This window comes from Arvicola amphibius, chromosome 6, assembly GCF_903992535.2.
Source record: "Arvicola amphibius chromosome 6, mArvAmp1.2, whole genome shotgun sequence".
NCBI lineage: Eukaryota > Metazoa > Chordata > Mammalia > Rodentia > Cricetidae > Arvicola > Arvicola amphibius.
In genome coordinates, this window is record NC_052052.2 from 39,626,873 (window position 1) to 39,646,916 (window position 20,044).

The following is a 20,044-nucleotide window of genomic DNA, read 5'->3' on the forward strand; positions in this document are numbered from 1 at the left end:
AAGTTGTGTATACCATTAACCTGTAGGTTTATAAAAGATTTATTTTGTGTATGTGTGAGTGTGAGTGTGTGTAGTATGTGTGTGCGTGCATGCCATATGAGAGCAGGCACTGGAGGAGGCCAGAAAAGGGTACTGATCCCATGGACCTGGAATTTCAGGTGGTTGTAAACCCACTGATATGGGTCATTGGAACTGAAGTTGAGTGCCCCAGAACAGCAAACTCTTAACCTCTAGGCCATCTCTCCAGTCCCAGGAATTGGGTATTTATTTATTTATTTAATTTGCTGGTTGACTGGTTTTTTTTTTCAAGACAGGGTTTCTCTATATATTTCTGGTTATACAGGGACTCGCTATATAGACCAGGTTGGCCTTGAACTCAGAGAGCCACCTGCCTCTCAAGTGCTGGGATTAAAAGTGTGTACCACCATCACCCAACTAAAAAGGTGAAGATTATGGTACTATAAATATATCAAGAAAAGGCGGGGGCACATTCTATTAGCCATCAGAGCACAGAATTTCACATATTACGTAGATAAACATATAGTACAGTACAGATAAAAAAGGAAGAAAAAAATGCTGCAGCCGTATTATTACAAAATCAAGTTTGGGGGCTAGGCAAGATGACTGAAAGGGTAAATGTATTTGCTGCCAAGCCAAAGACCTGAGTTCAGTCCCATGGCCCCACATAATGGAAGTAGATCACCAACTCCCACAAGTTGTCCTCTGACCTCCACATATGTATCACCACAGGTACACACACAAAAAACGTTTGACTCTAAGACCCTTCACAAGAAGTGTCCACAGTAACAAAATGATGGCTCAGCAGGTGTTTGCCACCAAGCCTGACAACCTGAGTTCAATCCCCAGAACCCACATAGTAGAAAGCAAGACCTGATTCCCACAAGTTGTCCTCTAACCTATACCACATACATACAAACATACACACACACACACACACACACATTAATGCTGTTCAGGTATGAGGGGAGAGATATATAAATTTTAAAAATGCAAGCTATTGAGAAAAAAAGATATGGGGCTGTAGTCGGCTTATAACTGCCTGTAACTTGAGTTCCAGGAAATCTGAAGCCCTCTTGTGGCATACTCAAGGACCATTTATTTATGTGTACATACCCACACAGACACATACAAATTAAAAATAAAATAAACCTGCTGGGTATGGTAGTACATGCCTTTAAGCCCAGCACTCTAAAGACAGGTGGATCTCTTGAGTTTGAGGCCAGGCTACATAGTGAGATCCTGTCTTGGAGGGGAGGGGAAGGGAAGACAGGGAAAGGGAGAAGAGAAGAAAGAAAAATCAATCTTTTTTTTAGTGTCCATAGTATGATTACCATTGAGTACTCTATACATGATGGGCACTTAATATTTAGTGAGTAGCTGATCTGAATAACCAAAATCATTTAAATTACAATGACTAACAGATAAAATTCAATTAGGTTTAGTTATTCTGTATAATTCATACTTTCTATACTTAGACAATATTTTGACACCCTGTGACTGTACAAAATACCCTCTATACACTACATCTGACACTCATAATATGGTGTATTGGTGAGGGACTCTGGCTCCAAGACAGTCTCAGATCAAATCCCAACTCTACTGCAAACTAGGTGTGAGATTTTGTACTTAACTCTTCTATATCTCCTTTCCTCACCTGCAATAAGATAAAAGGTTGTCGTGAGAACTAAGTAAATCTTCTAAAATCTTGAGAGTAATATGTACAAAGTACTATGAACTCTCTTACTCTATATCGAGTATCAATTTAAAATTATGTGACTTGAGTAATTAATAGAAAATATTTGCTTTTTCCTTCAGTTAAAAGGAACTAAACTCAAAACGTACATATGCTTTACACTAACTTCTCCATGGTTTCTTAAAATTACGTGTGTATGTGTGTGTGTGTGTGTGTGTGTGTGTGTTCACATACATGCATGTGCCACAGCACAAGAATGGAGCCAGAGGACAACTTTCAGGAGTTGATTCTCCCTTTGTATCACATGTATCCCAGGGATCATACCCAGGTTGTCAGAATTGGCAGTAAAGGCCTTTACCCACTAAGCCATCCCACCAGCCTTCCCTAAACATTTTTAAGTACAAGATGTTTTGTGTAGAGTTGGTCTTTGCTCATTCATTTTTATTGGTGAACACTAAGCTTGGATAGTTTTCCTCTTTCCAACTAACTCACACTTCCCAGTGTCCTAACCTACTGCTTTCTAGTACTAAATTGAAAAACTTAGTTTATCCAAGTCAAAAGAATAAAAAACTTCCTTTTAGGTCACAGACTCTATTAATAAGGAAGTCAAATTGGGGGAAAAAAACCCACTGGAGTAGAAGTCAGAAAACATGTCTAATCACAGCTCAAACATTACCTCACATAGTGAGCTCAATTACAAGATTTAAAGCTTTTTTCAAAACATGTCTTAGTATAGAGTACAAACAGAAATGTTTGTTAAAGTAAATGACTGAATGAATAAATATCAACCTTAGGCATTTTTCCTTTTATACTGAGAAACAACTCACTAGATCCGACAGCAAATGACATATACATATGAAGAATAGAGGCCCACTCAAATTTGTTGCATCATGCTCTTCAGCAAATAACTCAACTTCTGTGAGTCACAATTCCTCATGAACAGGCTGTAGGTAAGCAAATGAAAAAGGTGCACACAGTCTTAGAACAGTACCTAGAAAGAATAAGGAGTCTAATAACTTTTTCTCTCCTTCAATGCACAGAATTATGGACACACGGTGTGAAATTTGTTCAAACTATTAATTCAAAAGAAAAATTTGAATTGTTAATATTTACATTTAGGTACCTTTCTTTTTTGGGAGGATTGAAGAAGCACTTGGAGACATGCTGGTTTTAAAACTTCCCTGAATTATGTGACAAGCTAGAATTCTAGATCTAAAACAACTTATTCAGAAGAATGTAAGCTTTCCTAAGTCCTCTGTTACTTTTTTTTAAATCTACATACCCTACTTTGAATCACAACCTACAGTGTCTCTTCTTTTGTCTGTTTTAGATCTTCACAGAACTGTTTAACTTTTTGTGTATGTTTGGGTGTTATACTGGAGATTAAATATAGGCCTTCATACATATACCAGAAAAGTGTTCTACCACTAAGCTCCTATTTTTCTGTGTTTTAAGAACATACTTCTGGGGCTGGAGAGGTGGCTCAGAGGTTAAGAGCACTGCCTGCTCTTCCAAAGGTCCTGAGTTCAATTCCCAGCAACCACATGGTGGCTCACAACCATCTGTATGGGGTCTGGTACCCTCTTCTGGCCTGCAGGCATACACACAGACAGAATATTGTATACATAATAAATAAATAAATATTAAAAAAAGAACATACTTCTAACTACAGATGAGAGCAATTTCTTAACATTATTTTATTAATTAAAATATTTGCAAGTTTATCTGGAAAGGAACACATCTAATTTAATTCTGCTACATCCAAATATTCACTTTTTTGTTTGTTTGTGGGTTTTTGTGGGTTTCTGTGGTTTGGGAATTTGGTTTGTTTGTTTTTGAAACTGCATCTCACTATGCCTCCCTGGCTGGCCTGGACACTATGTAAACCAGGCTGCCCTCAAACCCACAGAGATCCACCTGCCTCTGCCTCCAAGCACTGGGATTAAATCCTGTAACACCATACACAGCTAAAAATAGTGACAAAATTTATTGGCATCAATATTTACAGGTTAAGTCTTAAATATTTTTTTCAAAAATCCAATCTTTTCATAGTCAGTAAATTGAAACACTTTTATCTACCCACCGACCCTGACTTGACTGTAAAGAACACAACATAATCACACTTATATATGTCAAGGCTAACTTTGAGATTAAAAAGGAAAGTTCTCTAGCTACTTTTACTAAAATGAGCATGCTATGGGAGCAAATAAAAATCATCTTTAAGCACTTTCTTATTTAGGACCATTTATCATTGCAGTCATAAAGTTTCATTTTAACGCCTAAATTTAAAAGGCAAGTGCTAGTCTAACAAAATTAACAGATCAGATGTAACTTAGGGTTCGGGTTTACAAATCTGAAGTGCATTTCTATGTGCCTGACAATACCTGTTGACTTTCTGTGGTTAGATGTTCACAGCACTTAAAACATGAAATGCCAATCACTTTCACTTCCACTTTTAGATTCTTTTAAGGAAGCTTTACTGTTTTTTGTTTTTTTTTTTTTTCGTTTTTCTACACTAGCCAAATGAAACTATGCAAGAACAACATTTTATCTAAGAGTTTTGGGTAACTTTCTTCTGTTTATAGTATTTTTTTAAAACAAGAAACACTTAAGCTTATCTTCCCCAACATATACGGTTTTTAATTCCTCTGTATAATTTGTTTATTAAAGCATCACAAAGCAAACTATCCTTGTGAGTTGTCTTAAATAAAGCTATATAAAACAATATTTCATAGTTTCACAGAGGTGTGACTAATCAGCAGTGGGATACAGTGTGCACCGTATTTCTAAGGGGATGCACATGGGCTCTGAGTAAAGAAAATGTTAATACATACAGACAACATTTTACTCAAACCTTTCCGCGATTCAAGGATTGAGAATGGCATTGTCTCTAAATTATCAGATCCACTTGGTATTATCCAATTGTATTAGCTAGTAGTTATTCCTTTTTAAACAAACAAGATATGCTGTTTCACAAAGCGTTTTAAACTATTCCTGCTGCAAGGACGGGAGAGGGGTAAGAGATATAAAAGGTTATATGACTTGGCTAATTACTAAAGGCATGCTAACAATACACAATTCGAATTGCATTTCTGAACATGAAGATTACAAAAGATCGCAGAATGTCAAATGTTTAGGGAATGATTTTTGTATCAAAATGAAGAAAGACGGTATACTGGAACTAAGACCTCGCACAAGGTACAAGATTCGACCGATTTAAAGTTTGATATTCTTCTAAAAAAAATGTTTAACCAACGTTAAAAATAACAGTAATTGATCCCATTCAGGTACTGACTAGAAATCCCGCTGCTTCTTTGAGGTCTAACCACCTCGTTCTTTTGTAATCCTGATATCAAAAGGATCAGAAACCACTTGCGGAGGCGTGCGACACACTGGGGAAGTGCTGTCTGTTTACAAATACGAATCTCACAGTTACCCACGTCAAAAGCGCGCAGTACCACCATTCGACTGGGGGTGGGGGGCAGAGACGGCGGGCGAGCAGGAAACGAAATCCACGCGAACCTACCCTGCCTTCTCCCTACAAGGACAAGCCCGGGGGGGGGGGGGAGGTACTGTTGTGTGTGAGTGCGTGTGTGTGTGTTTACATGTGCGTATGGACATCTCTACAGGGTGAAAGAAAAGGCACACATTACAGAGACACACACAGGCTCTAAGACAAGGCTAGACCAATCCCGTTAACTCAGATCCTCCGAACCAGACAACAGGTTTCGGTGGCCGGACGGGCCCCCCAAAACCCTCCTCAGGCCGCCCAGGCCGCCTTCTCCACTTCCCTCCTTCCCTCAGCTTTCCCCTGGGACACTTGAAGCCCGATCGAGAGGAGGAGGAGGAAGCGCCAGGCCCCGAGGGGGGCGGCGGAGTCGCGCTCCCGGGGACCCGACACCTGCGGGGCGCCGCACCTGAAGGGGACAAGCGGGGGGCCTTCCCCAGCTCGGCCGAGCACACCCCCTCGGCAGCCCGCGCAGCGCGGCGGCCCGAAGCTCCGTACCTGCGAGGCCCGCGAGCTACAGGCGCGCGCGACGCCTCCTCATCGCAGAGGCTCCGACTCCCCCTCCGCCTCCCGCTGCCGCCGCCGCCGCCCCCGCCGCCGCCGTCGCCGCCGCCGCCGATGGAGGCCAGGACACGACGAGCTCAGGACTCCACCGCCATGTCCGCCGCGCCGCGAACTGCATTGTGGGGGGGAAGGGACGGGGAGGGGGAGGAGGAGGGAGCGAGAGAAAGAGGAGGACCCGCTGAGGGGAGGGGGCCGAGGGAGAGTGGCGCCGGGAAGAGGGGGAGGGGAGCGGGAGGCGCTCGGCCGACTGGGGTCCCAGTGGGGATGGGCGGAGGAGAAGGGCTTGGCAGCCCGGGAGCGGAGCCTCCCGGGGCTGGGTTCAGGGGCGCCCTCGCATTCAGTTCTGGGGATCCCCCCCCCCGCGGCACCCGTCAAACCTCGGCGGGGGAGGGAGAGGCCGGAGGGAGGGAGGGACTACGCTCGGGGGCTCGTGGCGGTCGCCCGGAAACAATGGGGAGGGGAGGGGGGGAATCGAGGTGGGAGGACGGCGCGCACACACCCGCGCTGAGGAGAGCGAGCGGGCGAGCGCGCGCGGGCTCTCGGTGGCGCTCGAGCTGGGGGCGGGCCCCGGAGGAGGGACAGGGTCGGAGCGGCCTGCCGGGAGAGGGTCTCACGGTCCGGCACGCCGACGCCGAGGAGCGGCGCGAGGACGCCTGCGAGCCCGGGGTCGCGTGCACCGTCGCGCCGCTCACGTCAGGCTCCCGGGCTGCGGGTGGCTGTGCTGAGGCCCCCGGGCGGGAAAAGGGGCTGGTCTCCTAGCAGTTCCCCGGGCGGGGGTGGGGGTGAAGGGGACGGGACGGGCTTTGCAGGATCGGGCTTGTCACTGCTCGACTGCCCATGCCTTTTGAAGCCTTTGCAGTCATCCCTGGCTTCTGTGCACCGTCTGGGAGCTGGCGAGAGAAAGCCCCCCCCCCCACCCCTTCACCCTTGCCACCAGCCCTGCTTTGCGTCACCTCAGGAATAACAAAGCCGAGAGATCTTGAGAAATATTTCGAAACCCAGTCTTTAAGTTTTAGGTGGGCATAGAAACAACTACCGGGAACGGCTTCCCCCTTCCTTTTTTTTCTAATGTGTTAGGTTCCTGTCATTTAAATTTACACTTATGAAAGACTTGAGAAGGCATAATTAGTTTATTTTAATGGTCCCAAGCCTCGATTATTTGACCAAGCTCCTACTTCACTCAGAGAGGGACAAATCACAAAACGGCAACCCTTGAGTTGGATATTTACTAGGCAGAAAAAGTGTACGACACCCTGAAACGTGGGTGTTTATAAAGGGAAGCAGCTAAATTTTAAATGTTTACCAGACAATGACAAATTTTCTAATGACTGAGGCCAAAACAACTCAGGCTACAGAGAGGCAACTGTCTCTGTAGTTCACCAACTTCCCACTGCATCCCAGAACTGAATACCTCTTACTTGATTTGTCCATCTGAATCACAAAAGCTTAGTGAGAAGAGACCAAGCATTGCCAGCTTAGTGCTAGGCATTGAACTAGGGGCTTCACATACCTAACCACCTAGTTAGTCTTCATATTGCTCCTGTGACGATTGTTGCTATTGCTTCCGTTTGCAGATGAGAAAAATACGCTCTGGAAGTGCACTCTTCCCCCCCCCCCCCCCCCCCCGTGACTCTTCCAGACCCACAAGCATTGGATAGAATACTGGATTTCAAATCAGCCCCTCCAGGTTTGGGCAGTTACCAACTGGATGACTTCAGATTAATAAAAATCCAGATTTTTCTCACCTGAAACCTTTTTAAATGTGTCCGCGCTTCAGAGAGATAAGGAAAGGAACAGGAGAGGAAACCGACGTGGAAACCTAGTGTTAGGTGTGGTGGCTTGTGTCTATAATCTCAGTACCCTGGAAACTTGTATCTGGAGGATTGCCAGTTCAAAGCCAGCATAGCACCAGTCGGTAGTGGCACACACCTTTAATCCCAGCACTGGGGAGGCAAAAGCAGGTGGATCTCTGTGAGTTTGAGGCCAGCCTGGTGTACACAGCGAGTTCCAGGGCAGCTAAGGCTGTTTGTTATACAGAGAAACCAAAAAAAACAAAACAAAAGTTACCTGTGTGATGGAGAGCATGCTTTTTTTTTTTTTTTTTTTTTTTTGGTTTTTCGAGACAGGGTTTCTCTGTGGCTTTGGAGCCTGTCCTGGAACTAGTTCTGTAGACCAGGCTGGTCTCGAACTCAGAGATCCGCCTGCCTCTGCCTCCAGAGTCCTGGGATTAAAGGCGTGCGCCACCATCGCCCGGCGAGAGCATGCTTTTAATCCCAGGAGGGAGAGAGAGAGAGAGGCAGGGGTGGGTGGAGTGGATCTTTGAGTTTGAAGCCAGTCTGGGAGGGAGTTCCAGGCCAGTGGAATACTTGAGATCTCGTCTCAAAAGAAAAAAAGAGAGGTAGGGATTGGGCATATAGCAGCTCAATATAAGAGTGCCTGCCTAGAACGCAAAGGGCTCTTGAGTTTGATCCTCTGTACCAGAAAAAAATAAACAATGAAAACTTAAAGCTGATAGACACATTTAAAATGATTACCAACATGCTCCTCACTAATATTAATGTCCTTGGACCAAATTCAATTGAAAAAACATTTCCTGATTACTTAGTGTAAGCAAAACATAGTTCAGTGCCTAGACAAACCACCCAGACTGCTGCTCAGAAAGCTCACGGTCCAGCAAGGAAGGCAGTGTTATTAACCTATAGTCAACAGATCATATGAACAAAGGGTTGGGCAAATCCAGAGGAGAATGTGATAAATTCCACGCAAGTGAGGCGTCAATGGAAATGGTCGACCTTCAGGGATTACCTGTTTTGTGCCAAAGACGTGTTGATGACTCAGAAGACAGCATTTAGTCTAGAGTAAGATATTGAGTCTAAAACAAAGAGGCAGCCATCTGGGAGAGTGCCACGCCTCTGCCCTTGTGCCTCCAGATAACACCCTTTCCCTATTTCTCAAGACTCAGCCCAACTCTTACTAAGTAGTAGTTTGAGACACGATTTCTGTTAACCCATGATGGCCTCCAGCTACTCGTGGCTGAGGATAACCTTGAACTCCTGATTCTCCTCCCAAGCTTTAGGATTTCAGGTGCCACAAGAACCCTTTACCCTAGTAAGTTCCAGCAAGTGAACACACAAGCACTCCACTGGATGCTCTCTCTCCAATCTCCAAATCCCGAGAATTTTACCTGTCTGATACCAATGGATTATAATCTTAGACACACATACTTCTATTTGCATTGCAGTACCTACATGCTTGTGGCGTTGAACATTTTGGCAACCATACTCCTGTTTACCATTACAACTGAACAGTTCAGGTACTCCAGCAAGACAAATGAGGAAACATAGGGTTTAATTAATGCCCAAGTTCATAAATAAATTGCAGACACAACTAGAATGCCAGTTTTGTGTTCTTTGCTTTGAACTACAGATTACTGGAAAAATGACAAATCTCTAGCTGCTCCATGAAAACACTCAAGAGACTCCCTCTGTAATACTTTCTAGAACAGTCCCACAGTTGTGGTTAAGGTTTTAAATGTAGACTTCCAATCTAGATGGCCCAGGAGCTCCAGCCATTTCATCCTAACAGGTGAACATTATTTGCAGCAAAAGTCCTATTCTGTCTACCAAATGAGAAATACAGTTGCCTAATGGAGCGATACTTGAGTGCGTTCTCTTCTTAGATAATAGTTCTCTCACTAAAGTGACATAGCAGAAGTAGCTTAGTTATGAAGGAAAGAAGTTTAGGGCTTGGAGTGCAGTTCAATATCAGACTGCTTGCCTAGTAGGCTCAAAATCCCCATGTCTGCTCCCTATATCTGAGGGAGGAGGGGCTTATTTAGCTCACAATTTTGAGGTTCTAAGTTCAAGATCTGATGATGGTTTGGGCCTCTGATGAGGATGGGAAATGGTGTCACTTTATAGCAGAAAACTCTATAAAAGAACAGGTCGTCATATCTTCAACCAGGAATGGGGCTTGGCTCAGGGATTTACTAGAGCCGTCTCAGGAAAACTACTTCCTTTAATTCGAATAATCTTTCATTAGACCCAACCTCCTTTTCAAATTAATTTATTGGGGTGACAGAGCAGGAAATGCATAGGCACATAGGTAGACCTATGTGCATACATACATACATATATACATACATACACATATGTAGGCCAAAGAAGGACACTGGGAGTCTTCCTCCATCTCTTCATCTTTTTTTTTTTTTTTTTGAGAAAAGATCTCTCACTGAACCAGGCTGGCCAGTGAGCTTCTGGGATTTATCTGATTTATAGTCGTATGAGACCATGTCTGGCTTTCAAGTGTCTATTGGTGATTTGAACTCCATGCCCTTGCTTTCACACTTACATGCTGAGCTCTCTCTCTCCAACCCACTTACTTCCCTCCAAAGGTTTCCTCTGGTGTCATATTGCCTCACTGGGAGCCAACCTTCTATTTGTGGGCCATTGAGGAACAACCAAATCCTGACCGGAGCAAAAACTTACCAAAAAAAAAAAAAAAAAAAAAAAAAAAAACCCTATTGAATTAAAAGCAATTTGGTGAGTACATAAAAATCAAAACAAAAAAGATAAACTTAAGAGATAAGTCTGTCTAAACTAAGTAAATCAGTTAGTTCATCATAAAGACCTGTCGATGTAGTGGGAGGAGCCAATTCTATAAGTCATTCTCTGACCTTCACATATGCACCACGGCACTCATATGTCACCCTCCCATATACATACACACACATACACTCGTGCTAAAAAAAAAATCTTGTCAGGCTGTTAGTTGTAGTGATACTTTGTAATCTAACAAACAAAGTTTGCCTAAAGATCAGAGTGCAGAGCTAAGCCACTAGTTAGCCATAGAGGCCAGGCAGTGGTGGCCTGAACCTTTAATCCCAGCACTCAGGAGGCAGAGGCAGACAGATGTCTGTGAGTTCGAGGCCAGCCTGGTCTACAGAGCAAGTTCCAGGACAAGCTCTAAAGCTACAGAGAGACCCTCATCTTGTAAGAATGCATCACATTTATGAAGTGGTCCTTACCATGTCTTCTAATTTATCATCCCATCACACTATCCTGAAGCATAAGAAGTACACACACACAAACACACATGCTCGCACGCTCACATGTATGCCCATACACAACACACACACACACAAAAAAAACTCACATGGGGGGAAGGATGATCTTAGTTAAAAAAGACTTTAGTATTCACAGATGTATCAAGAACCCATATACATAGCAGGAGATGATTCTTTGAAGCTAATCTAGGAACATATTATAAGGGCTGCAATAAAAATAATTTTCAGCCGGGCGGTGGTGGCACACGCCTTTAATCCCAGCACTCGGGAGGCAGAGGCAGGCGGATCTCTGTGAGTTCGAGACCAGCCTGGTCTACAAGAGCTAGTTCCAGGACAGGCTCCAAAGCCACAGAGAAACCCTGTCTTGAAAAACCAAAATAATAATAATAATAATAATTTTCATTAGGGGTCTTGAGAGAAAACTCAGCAGTCAAGAGCACGTGTTGTTCCACAGGACCTGAGTTTGAGTCCCAGAACTCACATGGTGGCTCAGGATCACCCATAACTCCAGTGCCAAGAGATCCAATACCCTCTCCTGATCTCTGAGGGCACTAAGCACACATCTGCCACAAACACTCACACATAAAATACGATGAATAAATTCTAAAAAACATTTTGTCTTTGATTTGTTGAGCTTGAGGTTGGCCTCAAACTCACAAGAGAGTCACCTGCCTTTGCCTCTCCAGTGAAGGGATTAAAGGTGTGCATCACCATACACAGCCCATGAAATACAATTTTCTTTTACAAACATTCTTTAGGGACTGAACTGGCTCAGTAGTTAAGAGTGCATGCATACTGCTCTTCTAAAAGACCCAAGTTCACTTCCCAACACCCACAATGTTAGCTTACAATGGCCTGTGTGTAACTGCAGCTCCAGGGGAGTCTGACTCCACAGGAGCCTGCATTCTTGTACACATATCCACACTCTTACATACAAACATATACACAATTTAAAATAATCTTTATAAAATTTTAGCCAGGCAGTAGTGGCACACGCCTTTAAGCCCAGAACTCAGAAAGCAGAAGTAGATGAAATCTTCCAACTGGAGGCCAGCCTGGTGTACAGACCTAGTTCCAGGACGGCCATTGCTACACAGAGAAACCCTGTCTTGAAAATAAATACATTTTTTAAAGAGCCTTTTTTGCCAGGTCGTGGTGGCACACACCTTTAATCCCAGCATTTGGGAGGCAAAGGCAGGTTGATCTCTGAGTTTAAGGCCACCCTGGTCCCGAGAGAGAGCTCCAGGCTCCAGGACAGCTAGGGCTACACAGAGAAACTCTGTTTCAACCCCCGACCCAGAAAAAAAGAACCTTTATTTTATCCTAAATTTATAGGACAGTTTTGAAAAATCTGTAAGCCTAAAAGATAAACCCGTTGTACAGCAAAACTTACAGGTGCCTGGGAGTCATTTGCAGGTTTTAAATCCCAGCACTCAGGAAGCAGAGGCAGATGGGTCTTTATAAGTTTGAAGCCAATCAGATCTACATAGAGAATCCAGGCCAGCCAAGGATACATAGTAAGACACTGTTTCAAAAACAAAACAATAACAACTAACAGATAGTCATTAAACTTCAATTTGAATGTTTGTATATTTAACAGAGATCACATTCCTTACTAAATCTACCTGTTCAAGATGACAGAAATTCTTCCTACATTCTGCTGAAGTCTAACTTCCTTCCTTCTTCCCTCCCTCCCTTCCGCCCTCCCTTTCTTTCTTTTAATGAGGAGTGTGGTGCAGCCAAAGCTGACCTTCAACTTGCTAGCTGAGGATGACCTTGAACTTCTAATTCTTCAGAGTGTTGGAATTACCCCAGTTTCATTCAGTACTGAGGACTCAAACCCAGGGCTTCATTATACTGACAAACTCTGAGCTACTTCTCCATCCCAGAAATCTCCCTTTTAGTTTATTTGCTAGTAATTCTGGCTTCAAAAATAACACCCCTTTTCTTTTTTCTGATATGTAAAAATGGGGATAGATTTGATAAACTAAGGCAAGAAGAGGCTCCAAAATTCTAAACTTCTGATATGAATTCTTAAGTCAGCTAGTTTACCTCCTTTTAAGTCAATTTTTTTTTTCTCCTCTGTCCTTTAAAACAAAATGAGATCCAATTCCATCCTACCAGTCTTCCTGCAACCAATTCTAATGTGTTAGGACAATATGTACTCTGATTCATCTTTGTGTCCTATAAAATGCCATGCCCTCTATCCAGAAATAAATCCTTGCATACATGGTCAAATGATTTCAACAAGGATGCTGAGGTATGCAACAAGAGTTGGGTTTTTAAAAACATTATTTACTTAAAGTAAATAATGCTAGAGAAACTGGATCACCACAAGCAAAGACTGAAGTTAGACCTTGACCTTAGACCACATACAAAAGCCAACTCGAAATGGATCCATGACCTAAAATGTAGGATGTGGGACCCAAAACGATAAAGCTCTTAGAAGAAAAGTAGGGGAGGAGCTTTATGGCATTATTCGGGGCAGGGATCTCTTGAATATGACACCAAAGGAGAAATTAGACCCCACAAGAAAATTGTAAAATTTTGTTGCTTTTTTGTTTTGTTTTGAGACAGAGTTTCTCTGTGTAGCCTTTGCTGGCCTGGAACTAACTCTGTAGACCAGGCTGGCTTCAAACTCACAGAAAACTACCTGCCTCTGCCTCCTGAGTGCTGAGATTAAAGACATGTAGCACTACTTCCTGATCCATCCTTCCTTTCTTCCTCCCTCCCTCCTTCCCTCCCTCCCTCCCTCCCTCCCTTCCTTCTCTCCCTTCCTTCCTTCCTTCCTTCTTTCTCTTTCACCCCCCCCCCCCCCGGCCAAGACAGGGTTTCTCTGTATAACAGTCCTGGCTGTCCTGGAACTCACTCTGTAGACCAGACTGACCTCGAATTCACTGAAATCCACCTGCCTCTACCTCCTAAGTGCTGGGGATCCTTTTTTTTTTTTTTTCTTGATCACAGTCAATTTATTTTTCCCCTTATTTTTAAGCTCTGTGTGTGTGTGCACATGCATAGGCGACAGCATACAAGTGAAGGTCAAAGGACAACTTTTGGGAGTCAGTTCTTCCCTTCTACTGTGTGAATTCTGGGAATGAAACTCAAGTTGTCAGGCTTAGCAGTAATCGCTTTTGCCTCTTAAGCCATCTCCATGACCTAGAAACTTTACTTTTGCAAAGACACTATCAACGGAGTACAAAGGTAACACAGAGAAAGAAAGAAAATATTTACAAATTGCATACCTGGTGAGGAGCAAACAGCTGCAATATACAGAAGACTCCTAAAACTCAAGAGCAGGAAAACGATGTAATTCAAAGCAAACTAGGATCTGAAGGATTTCTCCAAAGAAAATACTCAAATGGCCAATAAATACGAGAAAAGACACTGAAGTGCAAGTCAAAACTGCAGCAAGATACTATTTCATTATTTAGTCTAGTATTAAAGAAAAAAACAAAAATAAGATCAGTAGTCATGGTCCCACAGTTGTACACAAATGTAAACACTCAAAGAGTTATACACTTAAGTCTTGTGCTCTTATTCTGTAATTTAAAAATGGCAAATAGTCTGATTTAACATGGGGTAAAGAAGAAAGAAAAAGGTTAGCAGATGTGATGATTAAATCTTGATCACCAACCTGATGGGATTTAGAATCTCCTGGGAACAAACCTCTGTGTCACTGAGGAATTTCCAAAGAGATGAAATGGCAGTGAATAAGACCCACTTCAGCCGGTAGGATTTGCTGAAGGAGGCAGAGGCAGGAGGATCACGAGTTCGAGGCCAGCCTGGACCACACACACACACACACACACACACATACAAAGACCCACTTGGATGTGCAGTACGACTCTGTGGTCTAGGGTCCAGAATGAATGCTAACAGAAAAACATGAGTACCAGCATTGACGTGTCTCTGCTTCTTGTCCGAGAACACAACGTGACTGACCTCCTCACCCTCCTGCCAGCATGCCTCCTGCTATAGTATGTAATACTGTGAGCCAAAGTAAATAGGAGCTAAAAGTAAACCCTTCCTCTCTCTTTTTAAGATTTATTGTTTTCTGTTTTATGCACATTTGTATTTGGCCTGCATGTACGTCTGTGGAGGTACCAGATCCCCTGGAATTGAAGACATAGACAGTTGTGAGCTGCCATGGGGTACTGGGAACTGAACCCAGTCAGCCCTCTTAGCCAGTGAGCCGTCTCTCCAGCCCCCCAACCTCTCTCTCTTAAGTCACTGTTACCAGGTATTTTGTCACGACAATGGAAAAGGTACTAGCATAGTGAAGTTCAGAATGGGCTTAGAAAGGGAAAGCGGCAATAGGCTGTGAAAAGCCCTGTTAAGAAGACTAGCCTCGATCCTACAGGGAATGTTGAGAAACATTCATAGTTTAAGTAGGAGAAATATTTGCTCACATTTCTGCTTTGGAAGGTAAATTCTAGGGGACAGTGCAACGTCAGGTGGAGGGAAAGGGCGGAGAAGACATTTCTCCAATCTAAATAGGATCCCAGGTGTTGTGGCTGCTTGGCCGGAGAGATACTAATTTTATATTCTTTCAATATCATGAAGGGAAGGAGGATTCAGTAATTACCCATGAAAACACTTGGTGAGTGACTTTGATTCAAACTTAAATATTTTTATCTATATGCCTAATATAACCATATCATAACTTTTCTAATTTTTTTTTGAGACAGGGTTTTTCTGTGTAGCCCTGGCTGTCCTGGAAAACTTAGTCTATAGACCAGGCTGGCCTTGAACTCACAGAGATTTTCCTGCCTATGCTTCCTGAGTGCTGGGGTTAAAGGCGTGAGCCGCTACTACCTGGCTTATAAAATTTTTTAAAATTTCTGAAGAAAAATGACATTAAACTAACCATGATCCAGCCATAGTCCTATTAATATTTTAGTATGTTATTTTTTTATCTTATTTTAGCCTTACTTTATCTTCAAGATGAGGCACGGAAGTTAATCTACGATGTTAGGAGAGTAACATGAAAGAAATCAGATCTGAAGAGGCATTGCCAAAAGTAATCACTATGTATGTTTTGGCAGGAACATGGCAGAATCTAAGTAAAAGCCAAGTCAGAAACATGTCAAAACCAAGGAAGCAAGTGGAAGGTACAGGTGAGATGAATGCAAGTGCCGGCTTAATCTGGGCTAAATAGTAAGTTCCAGACCCCGTGGGGACAGAAGAGAATTAGCAGAGGTTGGGTAATACAAGGTGGAAAGTCTAGATGAACTGGAAGAATTCTCAGTGGTTAAGGAGCTTTCTATAACTCTTTCTTCAATGGGAAAATGAACCAAAAGTTTAACACAAACCAAGTAAATCAGCACTGGATATTGCTACTCAGATTGACGGACAAGTTAATGAGTAGCAAGCTGTGTACTCTCACTTCAGAGCGGGGATCAATCTTGCTCAGCGAGTGATGTTTGGGGGTCACAGAGTCCCCAGTAAAGAATTCTATGTGCTGTTTTAGTATGTGTTGTTAGCATATGTAGTTTCTGAAGCCAACACCACATATGATTTATAGATAGTAATTTGAACGTCAAAATTCTCACACTTAGGGCAAGATGAGGGGTAGGGGAGCCCTCTCTTTGGATTGAGCAATATATAGAACCTAAGCTTCCCAGCAATTCAGTGTTCAGGATTCTTCCTGTGATTTTGCTTAAGAGCTGGATTCTGGACAGGTGGAATTTATAGCAACATTATGTCCTAGATTTTTGAGGACAGACCCAGATTTCAAATATTTTATCCTGTTGTAACTATAGTAGGCTTAAAGTTGTGTTCTCCTGTTCCTGATTTGGATAGAGAAGAAAATATGGGCTTAAAAGTATCCTTTTCTTGGCATATATGATAATGAATACCCAGAGGAAGTCCTGGTTGAGTTCAGAGAGATAACAATACTCTACTGAGAATGTTCACTGGGCTGCAAAATAGCTGTCTGTGGTGAGAGGCAGGCAAGGAGAACCCTTGTAAAACTGTGTTTGGTGCGTGTGTCATTTGCTTAGAACAGAGCGGTTTAATAAGAGACCGAAGTTTAAGGATAAAGGAGCCTGAAGATAAAGAAAGGACTGAGTGAGATAGGGGTTTGGAGGATGAGTGTCAGGGAGGGAGGACAGAAAAGCCTGGTACGGAAAGAGGAGCAGACTTAGGAGGGCACATGTATAGAGAAGAGAAGGCCCTTAGCAGAGAGGGTAGGGGAAAAAGAGGGTAGGGGGAATATGAACAGAGGAGAGAACAAGCCAGCGTGGAATGGGGCAGTTGGAGATACAGAAAGAAGCTTGAGGTTTCCTTAAAACTGTGGCTATCTGGAGCAGCCCTGGGAGAGCTGGGGGAGATGAGATTGTGGGAAGGATTGTGAATCTGGGGCAAAGACAAAGCTGCATGTCCCATCTGCTAGAGCCGGCACCCCTTCAGGAACTCCTTAAGGAGCCGACGGTAGACCTGGTGTGTGCCAAAGGGTGGCCTTCTTCTTCAAAGCACCTTTGGCTGAATCTTTTTGTTTGTTTTGGTTTGGTTTGGTTTTGAGACAAGATTTCTCTGTGTAGTAGACATGACTGTCCTGGAACTCACTCTGTAGACCAGTCTGGCCTCAAACTCAAGAGATCTACTTGCTTCTGCCTCCCAAGTGCTAGGATTAAAGGTGTGCGTCACCACCGCCCAGCTTGCTGAATCCTTATGTGGAAGAAGGACCAGTCCTTTAATTTCTTTCTATAAAGGGTGGGTAGGTAGATGATAGATATATGATAGATAGATAGATAGATAGATAGATAGATAGATAGATAGATAGGTAGATAGATAGATATAGATAGACAGATACATATATATAAACATATCTAAAGTTTCATTTACTTAAGACATACTGTACTTGCAAATTTTTAAAGATTTTTTACTATTTCTTTATTTATTTTGGTTTTTCGAGACAGGGCTTTTCTGTGTAACAGTCCTGACTGTCCTAGAACTCACTTTGTAGACAAGGTTGGCCTCAAACGCACAGAATTCAGTCTGTCTCTGCTTCTCAAGTGCTGGAATGAAAGGCATGTGCCACCACTGCCCGACTGCACTTGTAATCTCAATCAGATCTCTGAATAAGAATGTTTTCTCTAGTAAGACTGCAAAATTGGTTTTTCAAAACAGGATTTCTCTGTGTAGCCCTGGCTGTCCTGGAACTCCTGTGCAGACCAGGCTGGCCTCAACCTCAGAAAGCTGCCTGCCTCTGCCTCCCAAGTGCTAGGATTAAGAGCATGCGCCGCCACCACCCAGCCCCCATTTTTATTCTTTATTGTCTCTTGAAATGACATTTCTCTTTGTGGATTTAATATGATGCTACCTAGCTCTAGATATTTTTTATTCTTTTTGTCACGCATTTATGCCCACTTTTGTCCTTTCTTAGAGTGAAAGAAATGTTTTAAACTTTTGTTTCCAAAGAGTAAACTGAAGGTTGGAGGATCCAAATTTAAGATGAACCCCCCTCAGGGGAACGTGAACATCCTGAGACATCTCGTATAGTACAATAAATATTCATGCTACCTCAACCCCTTGCTGACACAGCAGCCGAAAGAGCCAGGGAGGGAAGAGTAACGTTGTGTTCAGTCTTCTATAGTCTGCACAAATTGTAGAATACTCACACTCTTCTCCTGGAAGTGACTTTCATCTGATTTTGTACCCAGGTTGGGATATCTAGTTTCTGTGCCCACCCCAGATCATGAACAACTAATGGAAGTGGAGGTGGGAGATGGGGAGACAGAAAACACAGTGGAAAGAACACAGTTCTGGAGTTAAACCATAGGTTTGAATCCTGGTGCTGCTCTTTCCCAGCTGTAGGACTTGAATAAACTACTTAACTCTTTTTGTTCAATTTCTTCTGCTGTTGTGGTGGTTTGACTAGGAATGGCCCTCGTAGGCCCCATATTTGAATGCTTAGTCGTTAGGCAGTGGTACTGTTTGACAGGGATTAGGAGGTATGGCTGTGCTGAAATAGGCATGCCCTTGTTGCAGGAAGTGTGTCACTGGGAATAGACTTTGGAGTTTCAGAAGCCCAAGCCAGGCCCAGTGGCTCTTTCTCTCCTTGCTGCCCGCCTATCCAGATGTAGAACTACCAGCCCTCCAGCACCACGTCTGCCTGCTTGTTGCCATGACGATAATTAACTAAACCTCTGAAACTGTAAGCTGGCCCCATTTAAATGTTTTCTTGTATAAGAGTTGCCGTGTTTCTTCACAGCAGTAGAACATAGACCAAGACATCTATAAAATGGACATTATAATAGTACCTACTTCACATAGTTGTCATAAGGATGAAATGTATTAACACCTCTAAGGTACCCACAATTATAAGTACTGAATGTGTGTTGGGTGGAGAAGGCATTTTGGTAACTGTAATGACAAAATGTAGCAAAGAAGAAAACAAGGACAAAAAGCAATGAAAACAGAAGCTAGGTTTGTAGCCAGTGGTAGAACACTTGCCTTGCTTGTAAAAGGCATTCAGTTCAAGCCCAGCATAAAAAAAAAAAAAAAAAAAAAAAAAAAAGATAGTATCAAGAAGTTGGACATAATGGCACATGCTTTTAATCCCAACATTTGGAAGGCAGAGTCAGGTAGATCTCTGTGAGTTTGAGGCCATCCTGATCTACATACCCAGGACTACATAGAGAAGACCTATCTCAAATTAATAAATGAACAAGTAAATAAGTAAAATGTAGATAATTATCCATATCTCTCAAATTATTATTATTGTCATCATCATTATTATTATTATTTTGGTTTTTTGAGACAGGGTTTCTCTGTAGCTTTGGAACCTGTCCTGGAACTAGCTCTTGTAGACCAGGCTGGCCTCGAACTCACAGAGATCCGCCTGCCTCTGCCTCGCGAGTGCTGGGATTAAAGGCGTACACCACCACCACCGGGCTCAAATTATTTTCTTTTTTCCATTTTTTGAGACAAGATTTCTCTGTGTCGCCCTGACTGTTCTGTAACTCTAGAACAGACTGGCCTCAGACTCACAGTGATCTGCCTGCCTCTGCCTCCCCGCTACCTCCCAAATTCTTATGAGAGTAAAAAGAATAGGGCTGAGGGGACTCAATAAAGTGTCTGATATACAAGCATGAGGCTGAAGACCAGAGTTTGATCACCACAACCTACTGGAAAAACCAGGCATGGTGGATGCTTAGAATCCCAACCTTGAGGGGCACTGAAGGAGGAC

The 20,044-nt window shown here is 43.1% G+C and overlaps 1 protein-coding gene across 6 annotated transcripts in view; it reads right to left on the reverse strand.

Moving 5' to 3' along the window:
• Positions 1–5,820, reverse strand: part of Tut4 (terminal uridylyl transferase 4) — a 95,794-nt gene extending 89,974 nt beyond the window's left edge. For all 6 annotated transcript variants that reach the window (XM_038332794.2, XM_038332793.1, XM_038332792.2 and 3 more), the window contains exon 1: positions 5,721–5,820. The gene's annotated coding sequence lies outside the window, so the exon portion shown is untranslated. The remainder of the gene's footprint in view (positions 1–5,720) is intronic.
• Positions 5,821–20,044: the final 14,224 nt, after the last annotated feature.